The sequence below is a fragment of the Giraffa tippelskirchi genome, chromosome 7 (assembly GCF_054371585.1).
Source record: "Giraffa tippelskirchi isolate mGirTip1 chromosome 7, T2T-mGirTip1v1.2.pri, whole genome shotgun sequence".
NCBI classification, from domain to species: Eukaryota; Metazoa; Chordata; class Mammalia; order Artiodactyla; family Giraffidae; genus Giraffa; species Giraffa tippelskirchi.
Window position 1 is genome coordinate 154068774 of NC_137281.1, and position 6000 is coordinate 154074773.

Here is a 6000-nt window from a genome sequence, read left to right on the forward strand (position 1 = left end):
AAGTTAATTATAAGCAACAGGAAGTCATGGGGTGACTTCCCTAATGAATGAGCTCACCTTACCTCCCAACCAACCATAAGCCAAAGAAGCTGTGGGGACAGTAAACTTTTCCTGGCTGATTAAAGGCTGATTTTATACTGAAGTTGCCTTACCAGATCTCAGTAAGAGAAGTAGGTGGAAGACTCCAAAAATGCAAAATATCACAATGTGGAGTGGAGTTAGAGTTACTGAGAGAAACAAATCTTCTTCTTTGGGAAAAAGAGGACAATTGTTTGAAAACAAATAAATTTTTACAGTATATATTACTCAAATGACTTATGTTAAGTTTTTGATAGTTTTTATCTCAGGTGCATGCAATAAAATTTTTTGTGCTTCAGTATGCAAGATGCAAGATACTTGAGGATAATGTTAAGTCAAAGGATAGTGCAGCCAGGTCAGAAGGGAAGAAAACCTTATTTGAGTGTAGAAATTTGTTCCCTCAGGCAAAGGGACATTTTTTTTTTTTTTTTATTGGTTGTAGAGATTTAACAAGACACTAATGTTTGCAATTGTGTGAAAAATCTACTTGGTTTCATAAAATCCTAACACATACTATTAAAGAGATATAAAAAGAGAGAAATTTTTCTGTCAATTATCAAAAAACCATAATGTTATTATAATCTTTAAATGGAAAAAGAAGATCAAGAGGTGAGATCGGAGTGAGCAATTTGTGTTACTGTTTATGCAATAAATGACAAGGGGCTATAAGAAAATGTAACTAGTATTTTAGGGGAAATCAATGTGTTTTCTTCCTCTAAGCCAAAAGTACACATGGAGGTTAGGCCAATCCGACAGAATTAGAAGGTCATCAACTAGCCTGAGTTTGTCCACAGGACCATTCATGCAACATTAAGTAGTAAAGCAGGTGAAATGTGTGAAGGCTTTATTCACGTATGGAAATATTTATATGAATATGAATGTTATTCACCTCCATGCTGCTCATTGTTTAATTGGGAGTCAGAAGAATTCTGAAGTCCACAAATTTCCCACCTTTGTGCAGGCTCTGTATAATGTCCTCCACTTAAGTGTGGACAGGGCTGTGAATAGGATGGATTACATACACAAAATTAGACTATGTTTGATGTCAAAGTGAAGAGATTTTACAAGTTTATGGTCCTAATTCAATTGGTTTTACATTATTCAAAACTAAGATTATCAGGTGGGCCAGATCTAATGTGTTGATCCCTTCAAAAGTATTGGCTTCTTCCTGAAGTCAGAGACATTTAAAGAATGAGAGAAATTCTCTGGCTGGCTTTGAAATAATATAAAATAGCTAAGTTGTGAGAGGGTCTATAGAGGAAGTCATTTGGCAGGTTTTTTTTTTTCCCTCTATCCCTTTACAGAAGTTGTTTCAAGCTTTTCTTCCATGCCATTAATTTGATTTTTCATTGTGTCTATTTTATTCTTTGTTTCTCTTTTTTTCCAGTGTATTTATTAGAATATTGTATGCCCAGTACATTTCTTCAGTCTGGCTTTCTAAATGTTATTTTTTTTTCATAAAAAAACATTCTGTACAAATATTTTAGTGAATTCAAATTATCAGCAAATCCTAATCAAATTCTATTATCTCAGGGAGATTATCTCTTTTGCAGAATTTGTTTCTACTCCTTTGCTTTGTCTATTTCAGACAAAGTTTGAAGAGTTGCCAGCTCGTTTATTTTTCATCTTGTTCTTAATGTGGGCTGCTGAGTTCAGATTAACTACATATTCTGAAATAACTGGGGCAATTGTTTTTGATGCCTCCGGTAGCTGATCTGAGATAGATCAATAGATAGAACTATAGATATGGTTCCAGTTTTTCCAAATTTGTGAGATAATATCACTCTCCTCACTCTCCTTTTTTGTATTAGATTGTTGCTGATGAAATTAGGACTCTTTAAGTATTTAAAAATTTTCCCTACCTAATTATAAATTGAAGAAGGAACTACTTATGAGTGATTCAACTTTTTTTTATGATCTTTTCCTAGCATCTACAAGATCATACAATTAAAGGACAGTTGTAAGGATAATGTTTTCCAATATAAGACCCCAAGAAAAGAAAGAACAAGAAGATAATGTCTTCTGTGTGAACGTAAGTTAACTAAGCTTGAAAGAAAGACATAAAGCCAAGGTCTTTTTAAAGAACTTGGTAAGAATTTATGCAATGTATTTGGATGTATCCTTCAGACTTTAAAAAAGGATATAAATTGCCAGCTAAGTGGATTTCAGTTGTGATGATGAATACTGCTGCTGCTGCTGCTGCTAAGTCGCTCCAGTTGTGTCTGACTCTGTGTGACACCATAGACAACAGCCCACTGGGCTCCCCCGTCCCTGGGATTCTCCAGGCAAGAACACTGGAGTGGGTTGCCATTGCCTTCTCCAATGCATGAAAGTGAAAAGTGAAAGTGACAGAGGCTCCTCTGTCCATGGGATTTTCCAGGCAAGAGTACTGGAATGGATTGCCCTTGCCTTCTCTAATGATGAACACTAATGGATTATATTTCTGCTCATGAACGGACAAGAATGAGTAAATAAGAAAAAAACATGTTTGTTTAACTACATGTGGAAGATTCAAACACACTTTACACATAAAAGTGTATATATCTTAATAATCCATGATAAACTATGTGAGCAGTATTTTGAGGATATGGGCTTAATTATTAAAAGAGATAACATTCATGAACTATGTAAATTGAGATCCAATTAACTTGCTGAAGCTATCTTATTAAATGCCAATTAAGTGTATTAGCATTTTTTACAATTTCATATATTAATATGAATTTAACTGTACCTTTATTGCCATTATAATGTTAATTGCATATCTACACAATTCATCTTTGGCATATTAAGGCTTACTCTCTGTTCCTCAAAAAAATAAAACTGATAGCTTTATAAACTGCAGATAAGTCCCCAAAGCATCACTAATTTCCTGGCATTGTACAGATCTTTGTTTTGAAGTGAAATGAAGATTTCCCATGGTTTGTATTAGCTAGATAGTGATTCAAATTCTTTATTGGAAATAAAATATGAAGCAGCAACATAATGTGCCTGAAAAACACTATTAGATCTTTCAATTTTTTTTTTTATTTTCTGTTATAGTTTTGGTTAATGTGTGTCTAGTTATAGAAAGGTTTTCTGACAACTGAGAGGATTTTAATAAAATGGAATAAAAAGAAAACAGATCATGAACTCCTTATTGCCAAATTCAGACTTAAATTGAAGAAAGTAGGGAAGACCATTAGATCATTCAGGTGTGACCTAAATCAAATCCCTTACAATTATACAGTGGAGGTGAGAAATAGATTCAAGGGATTAGATCTAAGAGACAGAGTGCCTGAAAAACTATGGATGGAGGTTGGTGACATTTTACAGGAGGCAGGGATCAAGACCACCCCCAAGAAAAAAAAATGCAAAAAGGCAAAATGTTTGTCTGAGGAGACCTTACAAATAGCTATGAAAAGAAGAGAAGTGAAAGACAAAGGAGAAAAGGAAAGATATACCCACTTGAATGAAGAGTTCCAAAGAACAGCAAGGAGTGATAAGAAAGCCTTCCTCAGTGATCAATGCAAAGACATAGAGGAAAACAATACAATGGGAAAGATGAGAGATCTCTTCAAGAAAATTAGAGACACCAAGGGAACATTTCACGCAAAGATGGGCACAATAAAGGACAGATATGGTATGGACCTAACAGAAGCAGAAGATATTAAGAAGAGGTGGCAAGAATACACAGAAGAACTGTACAAAAAAGATCTTCACAACCCATATAATCATGATGGTGTGATCACTCACCTAGAGCCAGACATCCTGGAATGTGAAGTCAAGTGGGCCTTTGGAAGCATCGCTATGAACAAAGCTAGTAGAGGTGATGGAATTCCAGCTGAGCTATTTCAAATCCTAAAAGATGATACTGTGAAAGTGCTGCACGCAATATGCCAGCAAATTTGGAAAACTCAGCAGTGGCCACAGAAAGGGAAAAGGTCAGTTTTCGTTGCAATCCCAAAGAAAGGCAATGCCAAAGAATGCTCAAAGTACCGCACAATTGCACTCATCTCACACACTAGCAAGTAATGCTCAAAATTTTCCAAGCCAGGCTTCAACAGTACGTCAATTGTGAACTTCCAGATGTTCAAGCTGGTTTTAGAAGAGGCAGAGGAACCAGAGATCAAATTGCCAACATCCGTTGGATCACTGAAAAAACAAATGAGTTCCAGAAAAAAACATCTACTTCTGCTTTATTGACTATGCCAAAGCCTTTGACTGTGTGGATCACAACAAACTGGAAAATTCTTCAAGAGATGGGAATACCAGACCTCCTGACCTGCCTCCTCAGAAATCTGTATGCAGGTTAGGAAGCAACAGTTAGAACTGGACATGGAACAACTGGAACAACAGACTGGTTCCAAACTGGGAAAGGAGTACATCAAGGCTGTATATTGTCACCCTGCTTATTTAACTTCTATGCAGAGCACATCATGAGAAACGCTGGGCTGGATGAACCACAAGCTGGAATCAAGATTGCTGGGAGAAGTATCAATAACCTCAGATATGCAGATGACACCCTCCTTATGGCAGAAAGTGAAGAAGAACTGAAGAGCCTCTTGATGAAAGTGAAAGAGGAGAGTGAAAATGTTGGCTTAAAAGTCAACATTCAGAAAACTAAGATCATGACATCTGACTCAATGGACATGAGTTTGAGTAAACTCCAGGAGTTGGAGATGAACAGGGAAGCCTGGCGTGCTGCAGTCCATTGGGTTGCTAAGAGTCGGATATGACTGAACGACTGAACTGAACTGAAAAAGGAACATATTAGAACACAAGTATTTTAGATCTTTTTGGTGAGATATGTTTTGTTTTGCCTCAACAATCCTCTGAATATCTAGCAAAAGGCTCTTACCAAGTTTGAAGTAGTTATAAAGATGGGCTTTTCAGTCAGATAATTTGGGGCTCATTATCTCTCCAAATTTCTATTCCTTTGCAGTAAAAATTGATGACATTTATGGCATTTATGATATTCACTCTTTAGTAAAATGTGAATGGTAACAACTCCTACATTTGTTTATGTCAATATGAAATACACCTAAATGTGTAAGTATGTGGAAACATAATATTATGAATGTTTTACATGAACATCTATACTTATCAAAAACTAGCTTTTATTCTTATCATTTCTATATTTTTGAAACAACTTATTTGATTTGTATATAACCTACTGCCAAGTAACTTTATTTATATATGATTCATGAATGAGATGGATCTCAGGGCATCTATAAGTCTTGAAAGAGAGAAGTATAAAAGAATGCATTCACATGAAAGACAATTTGGCTATTCAAGTCTGGGTAGGCACAAAATTATTGCCTTGTTTCATTTATGTCATTAAGATAAAATTTAAATGTTTAATGGTTAGCTCTATATTTACACAAGGAGAACCTCTTTCACATATATTTACTTATGGTTCAACGATCAGTACACTGATGAATCTACTTATGAATTATTGAGAGCCGAGATGCCAGAAAAATCAATCCTGATTCCATGCTAACAGGTGGCCATTGCATGGAGGCAGGCAATGAGTTTGGCTTGGTACATTTTGCTTTTTTCCTGGAGTTCCACGTAGTTCTCTCAGGAAAAGTGGCCTGTTGGTCACTGCATTGTTGTGTAATATTCAGATATAAGTAAGTTTCAAGGGGGAAGAAATAACCTTTTCTGTATGCTATTCCCATGTACTCCACCCAGCACCCCGTCCCTGGTTTTTTCAGCCCTCATTTCCTATGTATGGGAAGATGGGTAAGTGGAAGCCAGACTCCCTCCATTTTCTCATTTTCTTGCCTAAGCAATGATGATCACTTCCCTGCTTGACACTGTCACTTGTTTTTTCGGTAATCTGTGCCTGTTTAAGTCATCTATACCACCTCCAATAAAATCACCTATAAAGCCATCAGTGTCAGGTACAATAACACATGTCTTGGGAGCAAACTCACCCTA

General features: G+C 36.0%; 1 long non-coding RNA gene across 1 annotated transcript in view; it reads left to right on the forward strand.

The window, feature by feature from the left end:
• The window catches only part of LOC145513675 (uncharacterized), a 49764-nt gene extending 46690 nt beyond the window's left edge, over positions 1–3074 (forward strand). Inside the window, exon 5 of the long non-coding RNA XR_014059689.1 lies at positions 2007–3074. This is a non-coding gene — a long non-coding RNA (uncharacterized LOC145513675). The remainder of the gene's footprint in view (positions 1–2006) is intronic.
• The last annotated feature ends 2926 nt before the right edge of the window (positions 3075–6000 follow it).